This window comes from Lithobates pipiens, unplaced genomic scaffold (assembly GCF_037356315.1).
Source record: "Lithobates pipiens isolate NorthernLeopardFrog02 unplaced genomic scaffold, aLitPip1_a1.2 Scaffold_30, whole genome shotgun sequence".
Taxonomy (NCBI): domain Eukaryota; kingdom Metazoa; phylum Chordata; class Amphibia; order Anura; family Ranidae; genus Lithobates; species Lithobates pipiens.
The window spans coordinates 75112101-75133013 of record NW_027507791.1 but is presented as its reverse complement, the minus strand read 5'-3'; the positions used below and the strand labels follow the sequence as shown (position 1 = coordinate 75133013).

The window sequence follows — 20913 nt, the reverse complement described above, 5'->3', positions numbered from 1 at the left end:
TGCAATTCATCTGATCACTCTTCATAACATTCTGGAGTATATGCAAATTGCCATCATAAGAACAGAGGCAGCAGACTTTGTGAAAATGAATATTTGTGTCATTCTCAAAACTTTTGGCCACTGTGGGCAATCAAACAGGTCATACTATATACAAATAAAAACATTTGAAGTCAAACAAAATCTCCTGCGATCAAAAGTGGTGCGACGGCAATGGAAATGGCCTAGAATTTCAATCGCTCCCGGTAGATTTACAAGCCTTGCTGCTCTCCAAGGGTCAGGGGAAACCCAATGGAAACACTGTAAAAGAATGAAGAGAGGGTGCACCAACCTTGCGCATAAACCAAGTGGTATTTATTGAAATCAAAAAGAAGGAAACATACTCAGAAACAAGTGGACAATAAAAGCATATCAAATCCACAATGGACATAGAGCAACCAGGCCTCTAGAACCATGTCCAGCACGCTGGAGAACCTTCCAGATGGCTGACGCATTTTGAGGGGGAATCCCCCCTTCCTCAGAGTCCCTGTCAAATCAAAACATTTGACAGCTTCCTGCATTTGTGTAGCATGTAAGACCAGGGCTGTGTGCAGATTAATCCTCTGTAATGCTGGTGTGTGGCCCTGGACTTCAACTGACAGCAGCCCATGCCACAAAGACAGTGTCTGATTTGCCAGACATACAGGGAAATGGTTTAGCTTAAGATACTGTGTGCTGATGTTGGCTGCATTGCACATGCTACTGTACTCCTGCAGTGAAATGCAGATAGAAGATTTACAATGTGGATTGCCATTTCTGTGGCACTGTGTCAGCATTGTCAACTGATGCAAGGAAGAGACATACCAGTGTGTGGCTTCAAACGGGATCAGTTGGTATATTTTAGTATAAATAGCACTCAAACAGCACATTGAGGTGGTTTGTAGTGCTCTGTAGTGTCTTTTTTTTCTTAGCCTATAGCTCATCTATAAAGCCTATTGTTCTCAGTACATGGAGAGACAATCTTTCTTATGGGATGCAGGCTTAAAGTGTTGCTAAACCCAGGACCCTGCATTCACTCTATCTGGTCTCCCACAGTACAGAGAACATGGAAATGCCATTGTTTTAGTAAATATAAACAGCTAAATACCCTTTCTCATCAGCAGTTAGAGCAGCCTTGTGACTTCTATTAATGTCCAGCCGAGCATTGGTCTGGATAGTGCGGATTGTCCCTGTGCTGATCACATACATACTCCCAAAAAAAAAAAAAAAGAAAAAAAAAAAACTTCTCTAGCAATACACACTAAACTGAGCATGTGCAGCCTGACTCCATAGACTCTTATCAGGAAAATATTAAGGGACAGTGGAAGAAGGGGAGGATCAGAGAAATCAGAATCAAACAGTCTTTTTACACAATGAAGAGGATTAACCTCTTAGGTTCCACAGTGAATATAACAAGCTAGCTTCACTGCATTTACAGACTGATTTTACTGTTGTGGGTTTAGAAACACTTTAAACAAACATCTGGCAGAGATCCTAACACTTTTCAAATGAAAGTGCAATCAAAAGGATCCTGTAAGCCCTTGTACACACGGTCGGAGAATCCGTCGGAATGTGTCCTATCAGACCGTGTCGTCGGATAATCCGACCGTGTGTGGTATACATCAGACTGATTCCGTCGGACCCAATTTTCCAACATGTTGGAAATATTTCCCGACCAACTGGGCCGGTCGGACATACTCCGATCATGTGTAGAGAATTTTGATCGGACCAAGTGCCACGCATGCGCAGATCAAATTCCTACATCAAAGCTATTGGCTACTAGCCTGAATGTAGTCCCAGCGTAACGAAATTACGTCATCACGTTCTGAAAGATCGGATTTTTTGCCAACTTTGTCCGACCGTGTGTATGCACCAGTTTCGGACAAGATCCGACAGACAAAATCCGACGGGCAAAATCCAACGGCTTTGGTTGTGGAAATCTCCGACCGTGTGTACAGGGGCTAAGACAGTCTAGACAAGTCTCAAATTCAGTTACTATATAATGAACACGGCTCAGAGTAAACAACAACTTCCTTCACTATCCCTGATTGAGCCAAACGCTCCTTCATGCTACCATTTTTATCTCGCACACTTTCTCCCCCAGACTGTCAGAGAACTCACAGTGCTAATGCCCGACTCCATGCAACAGTGGCTAATTCCCATTCTGCTAATACCAATGGCCATGCGCAGTGTCCCAGACAGAGGCGAAAGAGTTCCCGGAACGAAGGTGCGCACCAATGCGAACGTGTGTGTACACTCGCACACCAATGGGAACGTGTGTGCAAAAAAAAGATTGGGGAAGAAACTGCGCTACAGTATATATTATAAATGATCTTGTGAAAAATAAATGAAAGCTGCAATTCTATTCTGTACCAAAAACACAAACATAAATGAACGTGTGTGTACACTCGCACACCAATGGGAACGTGTGTGCAAAAAAAAGATTGGGGAAGAAACTGCGCTACAGTATATATTATAAATGATCTCGTAAAAAATAAATGAAAGCTGCAATTCTATTCTGCACCAAAAACACAAACATAAATTGTGTTAGCGCACACATAATTGTGTTAGCGCAGTTCAAAAAAACGTGTGAACTGCGCTAACCTGGGGTGAATGAATATTTTGCTTAAAGAATGACCTCACCAATTGGGGTCATACTCCCCCCCACCAACTGTGATTAACCTAAAAACAAAGGGTGATTAACAAAAAGGTGTTTATACACCCCAAAATTACGCCATGAAGTGAAAAATAAACACAAATCAATTATCTAAAAATCACAAATCCTAAATAAATTCTTAACCCAAAATACAGGTTTGGAGTAATCTAGACACATACAGTACAATTTCACACTATAAACAAAAAAGCACATAAATGGCAACGCATATTAAAGTCCTCCAAAATAAAGTCCAACAGAAAATATGTGCACCGCTGACTATAGGTGTGACAAATTAGAATAAAATGAATAATGAAATTATAATAAAATGAAAGTGAAAGTCCATCCACAAAAATCTTCTAGTATTGTACACTCACGCACGCACATTCCAGACCACCAATCCTGGCACCCTATATAAAAACAGATTCTCTGCCTGATACCAGTGCTGGATCATCTTCAGCTTGTTCCCAAGTTGCTGATTGCTGCTTGACTTGTTACCTTGCTCCTGACAAACCTGGCTTCCTCGACCATTCTCCTGGATCACCCCTGCCTGTCATCTACCTTTACTGATTATACAGACCTCGGCTTGGATTCTCTACTAGGGCACTGCTTCCTGATTCTGCACCTCGCTGCCAGCCCGTTGCCAACCTCTGCCTGTCCTTGACTACGAACTTGCCTTCCGTTTATGAACCTTGTTGCCAGCCAGTTGTCAACCTTTGCCTGTCCCTGATGCTGAAGTTGTTCCTGAATCCATACTTACCTGCCGGGCTTCCGCTGAACAGTTTTGGTGATCAGTCTTCACAGCTTCCTCCGAGAGGATCCTGCATCTCCAAGCTCCAGCCTTCAGGCACCTGCACCCTTTCGTTGCCCCTGCACTCCCTGTCCTCACTACCAGGGGTGTTGGGACCAGAACCGTGCAAGAGGCCACCCTCAGCATTTTGGACTCCAATGTAAAAGGTACGCGACACAGACAATGCAGCTCACAGCGGATTGATTTTAGCAGCAGGCTAGGTGTGGCCAGGTGCGGATTGACAAGCTACAGGTTTGTGGATCAGCAGTGACTATGCTGATAGCCACTTTTCCACAATGTCTTCTCATCCAACTGTAGTGACAGCAGGCACAGCCTACAAAAGAATGGCAATGCTGCTCTGAAATCAGAAGTGCAACCTCATCACAGGAAACGGCATTATTTAGACATAACTGGCAGGCTCTACAGCTTTTTTATGAGACCTTGCAGGGGGACTAAGACAGCTGCAAGTGCAAATGCACCTATAATAAGTGCTGCAGCACACATTTTATTGGAAGGCCAGAGCTCTACTTTAACTGGTTGCTGCCCGGCCTATGCTAAGATGTCGCTGTCAGGAACCTCCCCTCTCTCCGGGTGGATGTCCTTCCGGTCACACTGCTTGTGCACACCCATCAAGGATGAGGCATGTCCCTCGGACACAGCTCATCCCCGATCAGGGTAAAGAGCCAGCAAAATTGGCTCTTTACCACATGACCGGCTGTGTCCACAGACTGTCACAGATGTAAACAAACCGCAGTAACTTGCTGTTACCGGGTTCTCCTCTTCACACACAGATCCAGTGTTAGGAGGAGATTGTGGGAACAGTGATTTAACTATTAACACCTTGCTGTACCCTACCCTGATTGCCCTAATAAAAGTGTACGAGCCTGCAGCCCATCAGAGTACCTGTCTGCAGCCCATCAGAGTACCTGTCTGCAGCCCATCAGAGTACCTGTCTGCAGCCCATCAGAGTACCTGTCTGCAGCCCATAACATTCACATTGACTAAATAATATATACTAATTTGGGTTATTTTTTACCAAAGATGTGTAGCAGTATAAATTTTGGCCCAAATGCATGAACAAAAATTACTTATTTTCAAAATGTTATAATAGAAATTGAAAAAAACTTGTTTTTTTTTAATTTGCTTGCATCACAAAAAAATAAAAACCCAGTGGGGATTAAATACCATCAAAAGAAAGCTCTATACGTGTGAAAAAGAAAAAAAGTTGCTTTTTTTTGTTTTGGTACAGTGTAGCATGATCACACAATTGTCATTAAAAGTGTGAAAGCACTGAAAGCTGAAAATTGGTCTGGGCAGGAAAGGGGTAAAGGTGCCAAGTATTGAAATAGTTAAGCTGAAAAAAAAAAAATAATAATTTTAATTTTTTTTTTAGAATTGGGCTTTATTGCTTCATCAGCAAATTTAAATACTTTTTGAGAAATAAGAAAAACACAGCAAAACTGTTCTTTTCTTGCACGCCACAGGCAGTTTGCTCAATAAAGAAAATGACAGGAGGCTGTAAAGCCAAACAAACGGCTTCCCACTTGTCAAAATCAGCGGATGAAGAACTCAGTCAGGAGGCCGCATTGTAGCTCACTGACCTGCACATACAATCTGCGCTGTGTGCTTAACCACAGAATGAGCACTTCGATGGCCAGACCCCCGTCTCCCACTCTCCCCACAGCCAAAAAACCTTCTATTAAAACTTGAAAAGTGAGCCTGACAGAGGCTTATTGACTTTGTTCCAGCTAAACCCAGTGGGAAACCAAAAGGGACAATGATTTGCCGAAGCCAGCAGCCAGGAACAAGAATGTCTTATTTCAGCCATTCGGTCCAGACTAAGCACTGCCGAGCCAACTACTTACAGCGGGGAAGGTATTAAAGCAATCACCACTGGGTCAAAATAAAAGACAGAGCCTTTTCTGTTCCCATCAGCCCAAATGTACAAGAATCCCTCATTATTCCTAATTGTTGTGTGCATACGATTTATGAAATCTTAGAGTTAATGTTTCCTGTCAATCCTCTGCCTTGTTTCCTACAGTAACAGACTCAATTTGTTCCACTGCTGATAGATATATAGCCTTTCTCAAATGAAGCGTGGACCGGCTTTCCGCACGCATAAGTCCTTCAAAAAAATTGAAAGGTGGTAGAAAATGGCAAGTTGCATTTTTTTTTTTTTTTTTTTTTAATTTTTCCTAGAACAAGGGAAGATCCACGTGTTCAAAATATGTGTTCCATTAAGTGGCAGAAAAAAAAAAAATCTTTTAAAGAAGAACTCAGGTCTAATGGAAAAGCAGGACATTATTTTGAATGGGAACAGTTGGAATTACTAAATGAAGCCAACTAAAAGTAAGTAAGTAAAAAGCTATAAACAGTGCTTCTTTCCAATAACATGACTATTTCCCCACATTTTACCCCTTTAGAGACCTTAGAAATACAGACAAAGGCCTATTAATCTGCTAGAAATGCACGCAGATTTTAAAGGTTAACTTTACCTTTTGTAGCAGAATTGCACTTTTTATAATCAATAGAAGCCTCTCTTAGGCCCGTTCACACATGAGCATATTGGAATCGCAGGCAGAATCGCTGCTGCAGTGCCATTATTTCTTAATTGCTTGCCTACTGGGCACTTTAACCCACTTCTTGCCCAATCCAATTTTTTTGTTGCACTGTGAATGCCAATTGCGTGGTTATGCAACACTGTACCCATATGAAGTTTCTATATTTTTTTCACTCAAATAGAGCTTTCTTTGGGTGGTATTTAATCACCACTGTTTTTTTTAAACAAATCAAAATATTTTGAAAAAAAAAAAACCTTTTTAAGATAGTTATAAAATTTTGCAAACAGGTCATTTTTCTCCTTTACTGCTGTGTGCTGATGAGGCTGCACTGATAGGCACTGAAGAGGAGACACTGATGAGACTGCACGGATATGCAGGACTTATGGGCACTAATAGACGGCACTGATGGGCAGTGTTGAGGCTGCACTGAGTAACAGGACAATGATGATCAGTGCCCTGATTATGAGCGTAATATTTTCTTTCACATGTGCCAGTTACCGGCTCTTTCCTCAAGCTGCGACAGTGTGGGAATGGAAGGAATGTCTATAACCCCTAAGGCCTCTTTCACACGGGGCAGATCAGTAATGATCCGCCCCGTGAAGATCCGCTCGCTCAGCGGGGATCGCTCCGTTGTCCCCGCTGAGCTGGCTGCGTACAGGGCGGTCTCCGCACACTGTGCGGGGACCGCCCTGTCAGCTCTCCGCTCTCCTCTATGGGGGATCGGACGAGCACGGACCGTCTGTCCGTGTTCGTCCGATCCGCTCTGCAGACGGATAGAAAAATAGGATTTTCCTCCGTCTGCAGAATCGGACTGTTGCGGAGGCGGACGAAATCGGGTGTCTGCGGATGCTCATCCGCAGACACCCGCTATCCCATAGGGATGAATGTATGTCCGTATTTCATCCGCAAACGGATGGATGAAATACGGACATATCGTCCGCATGTGTGAAAGGGGCCTTGGTGTGTTTATATCGTGATCAGCTGTGATTGGACACAGCTGATCACGGTTTTAAGAGCTGCTATTTGTTTTTTTACCCTGATCTGTGATCAGCTGTGTCCGAAGGAAACAGTGCTCATAGAGCTCACCCAGTGCATGCTGCAGTGGGCGCGGTCCTGGAGGCTGTCAATAGACTCCCTCCCAGAACAGGACGACCACGCTGTAGCCGTCATTCGGCTATAGCACAGGCGGCAAGTGGTCATTGGCACCCCAAAAGCTGTGTGATTTTGCCACAATCGTCGTGCAACAAAACGCATAAACATCACTGCAAAACCATGCAATGTCAAATGTGCCTGGCCAAAAATTGGTACAAGGTCTTCTTTAGCAAGTTTTTGGAGTGGAGGGAGGTTTATTCAAAATAAATGATGCCACTCCAAAAAAAAGTGCCCAATTGTCCGTTCTGCCTGGGTCATCCCAGATCACTTACTTCACACTTACCCAACTCCTTGGCCACCGCGAATCTGCATCCTGTTCAGCACACTTGTCACTGTACTGTTAGTCAGCATTGCGAACCAATGTTATTTGAATGAAATCAGTCTAATATGGTCGGTATCCAAAAACACCCATAACACAACACTTGTTCATCAAAGCATCTATATACATGGGAATATGAATAAATATGTGTGTATTTTCTACTGTCTGTATTTAGAGCACTGAAGATATCTGTGTTACAACTATGCTTTCCTCTAAATACAGAATTACCAATATGAATTTAGAACAGAACTAGTGTAGTAATCCACAGTAAATTTCAACCTTACTTTCCCTTTTTACATGCAGCTAATAAAATAAAAACTTGTTTTTATGGTTGCTAGAGACAACTGCACCTGTTCTGTTCTAAACTCCATTTTTCCTCCTTATTCCACTGAGTTATTGGAAACACCAACTGTCGATAGAGATCTGGAATGCAACAAATATTTTGAACCAGTCTTTTTGAAAGGCATTTATCATTGAATTCTACCAGATGGCCTTAGAGTCATCATGAGAAGTTGGCAAAGGAGTTGCTATAAGGAGGGATGTATTTGCATTGCATGGTGTCATTGTCACTAAAAAATAAAATTCATTGCTGACAATGAGAGTTTTGAATAGTAAGATGTAAAGTGCACCATACATAATAAGCCAGCATGGCACAGGGAGCGTGGGCGGCGTGGAATAGTTACTGTACCAGCTTGATATTCAGAGTGAGGAGGCGCATCATTTAAAAAGGTAATACATGGCATAAAGAGTATGTTGCTGCAGAATAGGGAATTCCCAGCAGCATTTGAAAGTGCACAATAGTGTACAAGCACAGTTACTTTTTTTTCATTTATAGAGTGACTTAGAGAAAATACCTCTTCTTTTGAACTGACGCTTACTTTGAGTCTATGGCAGCGTCTCAGTAGGAATGAGCCTCGACTTCAATCCAAACTCAGCAAGTTTGTAATTCTGCGAACAAGCAAGATGTCCCTGGCATTACAGCCGGAGAGAGCGTGGTGTCAACATCCGAAGAAGAGAAGAGAGAGAAACAAAGCGGCAACAGCAACAGCGATGAACGAGAAGACCGGGCCAACGCTAGTAAAAGAGCTGGAAGAAGATAGCGGAGGCCCAGTACAAGAACCGAAGAGCGGGACAAGACCCCCGAAGTTGAAAGAAGACCCCCGGACGGCGGTGACGAAGGAGAAAGCCCGGCTCCTCTGGTAGTAAAAGAGCAGAAGACAGTGGAGGAGTCCGGCGAGAAGACCCCCGGAGCTGTCTAATAAACTATAACTTTAAAAACCTGTGTCGTGTGTTTTTTATTTAAACTTTTCCCACCCCCAGGCGAATGGGTAGGGGTACACCGTACCCCATACTCATTCGCATAGGGTGCGGGGGCCGGAAATCTTATTAAAGGGGGCTCCCGGATTCCGATAAGCCCCCTGCCCGCAGACCCCGACAACCAATGGCCAGGGTTGTCGGGAAGAGGCCCTTGTCCTCATCAACATGGAGACAAGGTGCTTTGGGGTGGGGGGCCACAGGGTGCCCCCCTTCCCCAAAGCACCCACCCCCCCATGTTGAGGGAAAGCGACCCGGTACGGCTCAGGAGGGGGGCGCTCTCTCGTCCCCACCCCCCTTCCTGACTGGCCGGGCTGCGTGCTCGGATAATGGTCCGGTATGGACTTTGGGGGGACCCCCATGCCATTTTTTCGGTATAGGGGTTCCCCTTTAAATCCATACCAGGCGACGGGCCTAGCATGGTGTCAACCTCGCCGATGGAGGCAGCAACATAGACTTGCTTCTCTAGTCCAGTCTACCTGGAGTCACGTTCAAAATGAATGGACTTTACTATGTGTGTGGGCAAGTCCGTCCATTTGAAAAGTCCGGGACACTAGCACACCGACGGGCGGACTGTCCGCTGGACTGCCGAGTCCGGCGGACAATTTTGAATCAAGACTTCTTTCGAAGTCCGCCAGACTTTTGGGAAGAAAAGGTCTGCCAGAGACCACACATGGACTAAGTCCGCTGGATAGTTTGATTGTGTGTACACGGCATTAGTCCTGCTTTGTTGGCTCTCAAAATTGGTCTTCACAAGTGACTTGTGTCTGCCCCTGTTGTAAACACGTTTACTATAAAATTATAAAATATTAGCATGATTGCAATTTTAGGCGACGGCAAAATGTGGAATTTATGGGTAACAAATTTAAGGTACATACAAATAGTGACTGCACATGTATTTGGAGAATTACTCTCCACTAAATTGAGAAAAAATATTAACCCCACAGCAATGCCCTTGCTTAGATTGTGAGCTGGTGCATGGCATGGCGTGGTTCATCCACTCTTGCTGTTTGAACTGATTATTTGTGAACAACAGCCTGTACAAACCTTACTATTAAATTGTGGTATAATGCTCGGTTCACACTTGCCCCCAGTCTGCAGGCTGGTTGCAGGTGCAGGAATCGCACCTGTTCCCACAACCACCCACACCCAAAATCATGCAGCTTTTATGAGATGCACAGGTCTGCCATTTATTCTGAAGGCACCTTACACATCTCAGTCCACATCGTGTTTGCGCAGGGAAAGCAGATGGTCAAAAAGACCATGTGGTTTCCCTTTGGCCGCATTTTTAAAAAGGTGAATGCACCTTTTTCCTGTGGGAAATGCAGGCACAGCAGCCCATTCAAATAAATAGGCTGCCATGCCCGAGCAATCGCAGGCCACATGGCCCACAATAATGTGAACCTAGCCAAAGTCCCATCGACTATTTGAACAATAGATATTAGCATATATTGTTGTTTAGAAATGGGTTTAAGTCAAAGCAGGAGCATTGCTGTGGATAAGCATTTATCCCAATTCATTGGAGAGTGATTCTAAGAATTCATGTGAAATCACTGTTTGTGCTTTCTTGACCTTGTCACCCATAAATTCCCCATTATAAAGTTTTAATTTCAGTCAGAATCCATGACACTTCAAATTGTGGAACTAATTATTTAAATCAACAGGTTCCCCGTGGCATCAAGAGCAACCTATCTTCTTCCTGCGTCAGGTATTCTTCACATGTGCACACTGAAGGTTTCATCTACTATACAATTGAGCTATTCGCAACCTCATCAAATATGAGACGATTCCTTTTCTTGCAAACGTTCGTCTTCTCAAAGAATATACCCGAAAAACAATATACAATCCACATACTGCTTTATAAGGGCTCTGCTGCCACTCCTCTTTGCTTTTTCAATGGCACCCTTGGAATCTGCTCCCTCCCTCTCCTTGTACATCCCTGATGACCACCACCCCTCAAACACCATTGTGGGCTAGAGGCTACTGGCTGCTAGTTGTGATCTTGCAACCATGCTAATAAAGAAAAACTTACAAATTTATTTTATTGGGATTTTATTGGGATTGTATGGGATGGACCAACACAATTATGAAGTGAAAGGAAAAGGATAAATGGTTTTCAAAATATTACAGATACAGATATTACAATATTTAGATATTACAAATAAATATCTGAAAAGTGTGGCGCGCATTTGTATTCAGCCCCTTTACTCTGATAACCCTAACTAAAATCTAGTGGAAACAATTGCCTTCAGAAGTCACCTAATTAGTAAATGGAGTCCACCTGTGTGTAATTTAATCTCAGTATAAATAGTACAGTTGTTTTGTGCAGCCCTCAGAGGTTTGTTAGAGAACCTTAGTGAACAAACAGGATCATGAAGGCCTAGGAACCCACCAGACATGTCAGGGATAAAGTTGTGGAGAAGTTTACAACAGGGTTAGGTTATAAAAAATATCCAAAACTTTGAACATTTTACAGAGCACTGTTCAATCAATGATTCCAAAATGGAAAGAGTATGGCACAAGACATGGTAGGTTTGGAATGGTTTAGATCAAAGCATATTCATGTGTTAGAATAGCCCAGTCAAAGTCTAGACCTAAATACAATTGAGAATCTTTGGCAAAACCTGAAAATTGCTGTTCACAGACACTCTCCATTCAATCTGATAGAGCATGAGCTATTTTGCAAAGATTGCACTCTAGATGTGCAAAGCTTGTGGAGACATACCCAAAAAGATTTGCAGCTGTAATTGCAGTAAAAGTTGGTTCTACAAAGTAATGACTTGGGGAGCTGAATAAAAATGCACTCCACACTTTTCAGATATTTATTTGTAAAAAAATGTGGAAGACCATTTATCATTTTCCTTCCATGTCACAATTATGTGTCATTTTTGTGTTGTCTATCACATAAAATCCCAATAAAATTAATTTACGTTTTTGGTTGTAACATAACAAAATGTGGAAAATGTCAAGGGGTGTGAATACTTTTTCAAGGCACTGTATTGTGCTTCAAGTCATAGAAGTAATACGTTCGGATAAACAGCTTTCAGCCTGTTGTATGCAACTGTAGCATCATGCAGCTACTTCCTTCATTGCAACCTGATATTCAGTCAATAGAGTTTTCTGGCATGACTCTTCACGTCTGTCATGATCCCATTGATGGATAATTTACACATAGAAAAGTAGCGTTCCACTCTACTCTGCTTGCACAGGCTTGACCGCCACCATAGATGGGTCTTATCAGAAGTTAGCCATTTCACCATTATGTTTTATGTCTGCTTGCAGATTCTCTCCCCCCCAGAAACACCTTTGGCCACATGCTAATAATTAGTGCATACTGTTCGTGCATTAATTTGGAACTATGGACATGCCTGTTTCTACATACTGTATGCTGCCAATATTAAGGTTAAAGTGAATATGGTAATTCAAAGCACGTTGGAAGGTTGTTTTGTCTAGGGATACACGAGATTTTCCTGTGTATTTGTTGAACATCAAAAGGTCAGTGCTTTATCTGACAGCTTTGCAAAGGTTTGCTCACATTCATACTTTCTTCCAGTAGTTGATTGCTGGAAACAAATTCTTTTGAGAAGCAATAGTATATATTTTTTTTCCAGTGATGTGTATATTCATGAGGTGGCAGAACTGTCAAACTGAGGAGATTGTGCCCACTACAAAATAAAATGGCTGATATTTGAATATTTCCAATTGACTGCCAACCTATTTGTTGGTTGGTTCTCCTATAAATGGGAACAAGGCACATACTTGCCATACATTCTATATATATATATATATATATATATATATATATATATATATATATATATATATATATATATATACACACACACACACACACACTTTTTATATATATATATATATATATATATATATATATATATATATATATATATATATATATATATATATATATATATATAAAATTCTTTATAAATAAATCTTACTGGGTTGGAACAGATGCTCTTAGCCTGGCATAAGATCAATGGGAAGAGCTGATCCAAGCAACTCTCAAAAACCCAAATATGTCCTTTTTCCTACAGGATAAGTAATCTAACTCCTGTAGGTAAATTAGGCTCTTTTTTGTACATCAAAACTCGACACACCCTCTTCATTTTCATCCAAGCCAAATGAGTTCTCCGTGACAGAATAAATAAACAAAATAATTTCAGTTCACCAGGGTGTTTATTCCCACTTGAAAAATCATACTGGCACTTGGTAAACCCTTTCGTAGCGTTATGCTGCATGTATTTCAGACACTTAAGACATAGGGGAGTCTGATCGGTCAGTATCCAGACTGAAATGTTTTCAGTTTCACTGGTGATGGGATAAACTCTCTATTACAATCTTGTTACCTATATCCTGCAATGCCGCATACACATGGTCGGATTTTCCTACGGAAAATGTTCGATGGGAACTTTTTGTCAGAAATTCTGTCCGTGTGTAGGCTCCATTGGACATTTTCCATCGGAATTTCCGGCACAAAATGTGAGATCTGGATCTCAAATTTTCCGACAACAAAATCCGTTGTTGGAAATTCCGACAAAGTTCTATGCATGCTCGTAATCAAGCAGAAGAGCCACATTGAATTTCAATTTTCTCGGCTCGTTGCACGTCACCGCATTCTTGACGTTTGGAATTTCCAACAACATTGTGTGACCGTGGGTATGCAAGCCAAGTTTGAGCCAACATCCGTCGGAAAAGATCCCATGGATTTTGTTGTCGGAAGGTCCGATCACGTGTACGCGGCATTACCGTGTCACTCCAGTGTATTTCTGTTCTGAAACATTAGATGTGCTTGTAGTGAGGCGCTGACTTCTTTGCTGCAAAAACAATTAATGGTGGTACCTTTAACAAATCACATTGCAAAGAAATTGACCAGTGTAGTGTTTTAACATTTTCATTTATATGGCTGTAGAAAGGCCCCTGCATGGGTGCTTTTTGCATTGTATTGTTTTCAATGTGCAATTAAAATGATAGTACTAGATGAAGAATTGGAAAGCTAATTAGACTCAGAGATAAAATACAAAATGCGCACAGGACAGCTCTACAACTATAATATATGTCTGGGCTAAATTAAATGAAAAACACATTTTCAGTACAGTTATGCAATACATGCAAATTTACTAATGTTTTGTCTCTCTAATAATGCTGAAGTACAAAAAAAAAAAAAGCCTGTTGATCCCGCCAATGTTCCAGTGAGCTCCTAACTTCTGACACTGCTTGGGATGGCAGTGCAGAAGAGGTTGTAGCTTACCACAGGAAGGAGTCATTTAAAAAGATAGAAAACACTTTATGTGGAATGTTTAGGATGGTCTTCTTACAGCAGATCTCAATGTCATGTCATGTTATTGCATTTTGACGCATACCACTAAATAAAACATTAAAAAAAAAATATATAGAAAACATGGTGGAATGTGAACATACTGCAGATAATTTTTTTAACCCGGACATACACTTTAACTATTTTCCCACTTCTGTTTGTAGAGGGATCAAGCCAAACTGTAAAACTTTAGCAATTTGTGTCCCCCTCCTTACCCTATATCATATAAGGACAGCTACCAACCACTGTGCCATGTGAATTGGGCTTTTGTCCTAGGTCACACCTACTTAGCGATGACATACTGATAAGGTCAATCGCACCTTACCATATAACATTTATTGAAATAAGTCCTGCTCACACTGCACATCTGGATTTCTATTTTTCATTCGCCATGTTAAAGTGAACCTTGTATGAAAATGCAAGGTCCATTTATTATTTCTGAGCTCACTGCCCCCTAGGTAAGCAGACCTACCATTTTCATTTTCTTTAATATTAATATATTTAAACATGGCAATGTTATAGCTACTAGGCTGGAGCTGACCTTTGGCATTCAAGGTCTGGAGAGGGCATATCATTACCTTTTTGTTTTTAGAGTGAAACTAATCGTAACTTAGATGCTTCTAAGATGACAACAGTACTAAATTTCAGGACCCTTGCAGCGTTTGCAGGTAGCCGTGTTGGTCTTTAGGTAGATTCTTTATATGGATGGAGACCCTGTTGGATCCTAGCACAGAATTATACATGAAGCGTTGACTTCATCCAAGTACCCTTGGTGTCACAGCCCCCTCTCCCCCTTATTAACCTGCAAATGCAACAACTTCAACTTTCCACTGAAGTTCTGTAATTTGACAGACGAACGACAGTAGGAGGAGCTTAAACTCCAACTGAGTAGATGTAGATACAAGCCTGGGTCCAACATGAAAGAGTTAACCTTTAGTAAGATATGGTACCTTAGAAACCTTTGAGGTCAGGACAGGTCCACTTTAATGATTTGCCTGCAGACTGCAACACACTCATTCAACATCCCGCAAATTAGAATTTTAGCCCTAAAATCCTCAACAGTCTTTGCAGGCATGCGTCCGCTGCATCCGCTTGCTGTTTGGTATAAATACACCCTTTAGATAAGTGAGAAAGTGTTTCTTATAATTTAATAGTCACCTAGCCAGATCTTAAATTCTTTTTTAAATACAGCAATAAGAAAATGCCATTCAATTTAGCCGTTCCACATCATCAATCAAATGAGAAATGGTCGGGACCATTCTTGCACAAACCTCAAATAAATGAAAATATTCCATTGGCCAAATGTAAAAAGTCACATTATAGAGGCAGTCTCTGTGGGTTTGCCACTATATAAATAATAGGGCATTAAATCACTGAAAACAGCTGGATAAAAGACTCAAGCGTGCCACAAAGCCCAAAATTAGACATAAATTGTACCAAAGTCTCCACTTTGTCTACAGTACATTTTTCTGCTAATGATAAACTTTCCTTAAATGGGTTATTTTAAGAATAAAACACATTAATAAATCAAAATATTTTTTTCTAAATACACTGCTGTAAGTATATGTAAGGATCGCACATTCAAGTATATAAGGTTTCAAAGTATAGCATGTTCGATGGGGAGGGTTTAAGCACACATTAGGAAAATTACACTAAATGATTTAGGAGTTTAGTTACAATATACATAGAGCAAGGAGTGTTCTCTTTTGAAGCGAAACGATTCACGTTTGGGGTTCCCCATCTCCTGGTTAGCTTGAAGTCCTCCTGGATCAGGACCCAATTGCTCTCCTTCAGTGTACTCCTGCTGTGAAAGTCTGCGACTGTATTTTTCTCCCCTTTTAAATGGACCACAGAGAGGGACAATGCATTGTGTTCGGCCCAGCACAGGATTTCTGAAGCCAGGGATAGAAGGGCTCCTCATCCCACCCTGTTTGTTCGTATACGCCACCACCATGCTCAGCTCTGTAGCATAGTGGTATTCCCTGCTACCTTCAAAGGTTCATGCCATGGGCTTGAATCTCACTGATGGCATCACCTCCTGAAATCGTGCACTGCCGACCGGAGCTGCAGTGCCGGTTCCAAGGTGATACCATCATCTACACACACAGGTTGTTTGTTACAAAGGCTGGTTTTTAACATGGAAAATGTGAGTGTATACTGTATATGGTGATCATTTAATACGTTTATAAAGAGATAAAGCACTATTGCTTTGCATGTGAGTGATGAGAGTGGAGGTCTCTGGTAACTATCAGGAAGGAGCATTCCATAGTGAAATCAGCTACCCGAGTCATATACCAAAAGAAGGAGGAACAATAGGAGGAGTTTCCCAAGAGGAATGACTACTGTCACAAGTGCTTTTATTAAGCCTTAAGGTAAAGGCACATCCGGTGGAGGGCAGTACAAGGATTGATTTGCTATATGCAAGGAGGTGGATCAGAGTGAAGATGGGTACTGTCTACTTTGTAATACTGGATATTGTCATTCTTTTTTTATTTTTCGTGTTATATATACCCCGTGGGGGGGGGGGGGGGGTTGTTGAAGTTAGTGGTCTGGGGCATAATATATATATATATATAATTTTTTTGTTTTTTTTTCCTTTGGGGGGTTTTGGTTTGATGTGATCTCTATTTTTGTGGTTTTGTCTGTATTGTGTTAATGTTGTTTTCATTTAAAATAATAAAAAGGATTTGATTCAAAAGACTACTGTCACAAGTGCTTTTATTAAGCCTTAAGGTGCGGGCACATCCGGTGGAGGGCAGTACAAGGATTGCTTTGCTATATGCACAGAGGTGGATCAGACTGAAGATTTTGTGTTCACAGAATCTATCTCTATTCTCCATATATTGGACTATCATTTTGATCACATTCACTATAGATTGGACTATCATATTGATCACCAATTGATTGTTTTTGCAATTGCATTTTTTATTTTCATGATTCACTGTTTGAGATTATGAATTTATGCAGCGTTCAGAACACAGTGCACTTTGAGGATTGGTAGATTGTATTAAGCACTCAATATAGTGGTTATCAAATCTAGGAGGGTTGCATATTATATTCATTGGCACTTTATGTTAATTCAGCGCTGGACTCGTTTGTTTTTGGTTTAGTGCATTGTGTGTTTGGCCCAGCTCAGGATTTCTGATGCCAGGGATAGAAGGGCTCCGCTCCTCGTTCCGCCCTGTTTATTTATATACACCACCGCCAAGGAGTTGTCCGATCGCAGCTGTATGTGGTGGCCTTGCAGTTCCCCCTGAAAGGTCAAGAGCTCTAAAGAAGCAGCCTTCAGTTCCTTCCAGTTCGATGACCTTTGGAGTTGCTCTCACTCCCAGTTACCCTATGTTGTCAACATGGGGCCCAGGTGTATATCCCATCCCCTGGCGCTTTCGTCTGTGGTCACGATCTTGGTCACTGGAAAATCCAAAAGCTGGCCCTGGCACAGGTTCACTGTCCTCCTCTACTACAACAATGATCTTTTTACCTGTGGTGGTATCTTCGCTAGGGTGTCTAATGATGCCTAACTGTGGTCCCACACCTTCAGTATGAAAGGCTGCAGGGGGGCAAAAGTGCATCCCTGTCCACTGTACTGCTGTAATAGCTAAAATTTAGCAGCCTTAGTGATGACATTGCCCTTCTTATTGTGACTGGCTGGGCTGTCTGCAGATGCATTGTGCTGTCTATCTTCTGCACTTTTCCTCTGGCAGAAATACTTTGTTATGTGGAGTCTACCTGCTCTCCCAGGTAATGCGCTGGGAGAGCACCAAGCTGGACCGTTTAGGTTTAGCAGCCACCTGAGGCCCCGCAGAAGGTCCTTCGTCGACGCCATATCCCAGATTAACTGTTCTGGGGAAGCCGCAAAGAGAAGTAAGCTGTCCAGGTAGGCGATTAAGATGCTTCTGAGATGAAGAAAAGCCAGGGCCTCTGCCATGACCTTCATAAATATGCTGGGTGAGGAGGACCAGCTGAATGTAAGAGACGGAAACTGTTAGTGGATTATTTCTTCCCCGACTCAAACTGCCAGTCAGAGAAACTTCTGAAACACCTCTGCAATGGGGTTATGAATATAGGCATCTTTGAGGTCTATAGATGACATGTAGCAATTTGGGGGTAGTAGTACTCTGACCGAGTCCATGCGAAATCTTCGGTACACCACAGACTTCAGGGTTCAGGGGCTTTAAGTTTTGAGATAAGCCTGTACTTCTCACGTGTCTGAGCTGGCTGCTCAGCTGTCGCCTAATTGCCAACTCCCATCTCTCTCCACAGTTACCCAGCTGTTGATCCTGCTCATCAGTCCTGCCTACTTAAGTCGTCCAGTCCAGAGGAGCTCTGCCTTCACCTTGGTCACATCACAAGAAACTACCTCCTGCATTCCTGTTTAAAGACTGGCTTTGCTGACATTCCTTCAGGCTACAGATCCTGCTCGTTGTTCCACTACTTTGATCCCGACTCCTGGCTTGGCTGACGAACCGTTCCGGTTACTGAACTTTGGCTATATTTTGACTTCCTTTGTTTTGTTTTTACATTAATAAGTGTGACTTAACTGTACTTCTGTCTCAGTCTGATTTCATGGTTTCTGACACCACGAAGACGTGGGAGTAAATCCCCCGTCCTCTTTCGTTCGCTGGAACCCGACGCACTACATTCCGGCTTTCCAACAGGATCTCAGATTTCACCACACTCTTGGGAAGATCCATGACCAGGAGATTGCGAGGGGGAGATCTTAAAAACTCTAGGCAGTATCCCCTCCTTATGATCCCCAGAATAAACTGGCTGGAGACCACCTTCCACTGTAGGAGGAAGGCCCCCAATCTTCCTCCCACTGTGGTCAGACTGGATTGAGTTTTGCAGTGCTGGTCAAGAGGGCAAAAAATTGCTCCACCTTTTCCCTTTCCCCCCAGGGTTTCTTCTGACTCTCCGGTTTAGAGACCCCTGCACGCTTCTGAACACAAAACCCCATCAGTGTATCTGTTATCAGTGCCATCTGTCATCAGTGTCACACATCAGTGCCATCTGTCATCAGTGTCACGCATCAGTGCCATCTGTCATCAGTGTCACGCATCAGTGCCATCTGTCATCAGTGTCACGCATCAGTGCCATCTGTCATCAGTGTCACGCATCAGTGCCATCTGTCATCAGTGTCACGCATCAGTGCCACGTATTCGTGCCATCTGTCATCAGTGCCACGTATTAGTGCCATCGGTCATCAGTGCCACGGGTCATCAGTGCCAGGTATCAGTGTCACTGTCCTGGTGCTCCAGGGCCTTCAAAAGCGTAATAGTTAGTCAACAAGTTAGATGTGTAATTTATGCTCCTAGAACACGTGACGGCGCTCCTTGCATGTTGGACCTCTCCAAGTGGCCAGGCTGTGGAAAAGTCCCACACATGTGGTATCATAATACTCAGGAGGAGTAGCAAAATGTATTTTGGGGTGTCATCTGTGGTATACACATGCCATGTTAGAGAAATAACCTATTACAATGACAATTTTGTGAAGAATAAAAAAATAAATCTTAATTTTGTAAAGAGTTGTTGGAAAAAAATTACAACACCAAAAACCTCACCATGCCTCTTACTAAATACCTTGGAATGTCTACTTTCAAAAAAATTGGTCATTTGGGGGGTATTTGTACTTTCCTGGCTTGTTCGGGTCATAAGAAATGAGATAGGCCACCAGTACATCAGATGTGATCAATTTTGTATGATTTGCACCATAGCTTGTAGACTCTCTAACTTTCACAAAGACCAAATAATATCCACTAATTTGGGTTATTTTACCAAAGATATCTAGCAGTATAAATTGTGGCCAAAATTCATGAAAAAAAATAAATAATTTGCAAAATTTTATCACAGAAACAAAGAAAAATGCGTTTTTTTTCAAAATTTTCGGTCTTTAACTTATAGCGCAAAAAATAAAAAACCCAGAGGTGATCAAATACCACCAAAAGAAAGCTCTATTTGTGAGGGGGGGGAAAAAAAAAAAAGGACAAAAAATTCATTTGGGTACAGTGTTACATGACTGAGTAATTTTCATTCAAATTCATGTAAGAGCACCGAAAGCTGAAAATTGGTCTGGTCACGAGGGGTGTTTAAGTGCCCAGTTAGTTGTCAAGTGGTTAAAAAAAAAAAAAAAAAAAAAAAAAAAAAAACTTTTATCACTTTTTTCCTATTACAAGGAATGTAAACATCCCTTGTAATAGGAATAGTACATGGCAGGTCCTCTTTATGGAGAGATCTGGGATCAATAAGACCCCAGATCTCTCCTCCAGGCTGAAAATCCGGAGATCAAAAAACAAAAACAAAAAACAAACAAACAATCTCTGCTTTCCAGCCAAGTATGCGGCAGTATTTACAACTGCCAGGCCGGACATGATGTCATAACGTCGCGCCTGGGTCTCCGAGAGCCATAGAGACCTCCAGGACCATCTGGTCCTCTGGATTCTCTATAGTGAACTTCGGGCCGATGGTGTATTCCTTCTCTGGCATAGGTCGCATAGGCGAGCCGGTAGAAGCCCTGGAGTGTGGGGAGGGGGGCGTCCAATCCCGCCGCTTGTCTGAACTGCCGCTACAATTGTTCTTAATGTGCAGGGAATCATTCAGATATCCCCACTCAAAGCCAGCGATGCCATATGACGTACTTCGGGCGGGAAGTGGTAAAAAAAAAAAATTCACATAAATTAAAAATCTATGAATTAAAAAGGAGCTAACCAACACTGTTCCCAGCTTCCTTTGTTTTCTAAGATGATTATACTTTCTCTAGTGTGGAGGCAGAATCCC

At 42.1% G+C, this 20913-nt stretch overlaps 1 protein-coding gene across 2 annotated transcripts in view; it reads right to left on the bottom strand.

Moving 5' to 3' along the window:
* The window catches only part of KIAA0586 (KIAA0586 ortholog), a 216805-nt gene that overhangs the window by 73546 nt on the left and 122346 nt on the right, over positions 1-20913 (bottom strand). The window lies entirely within an intron of this gene.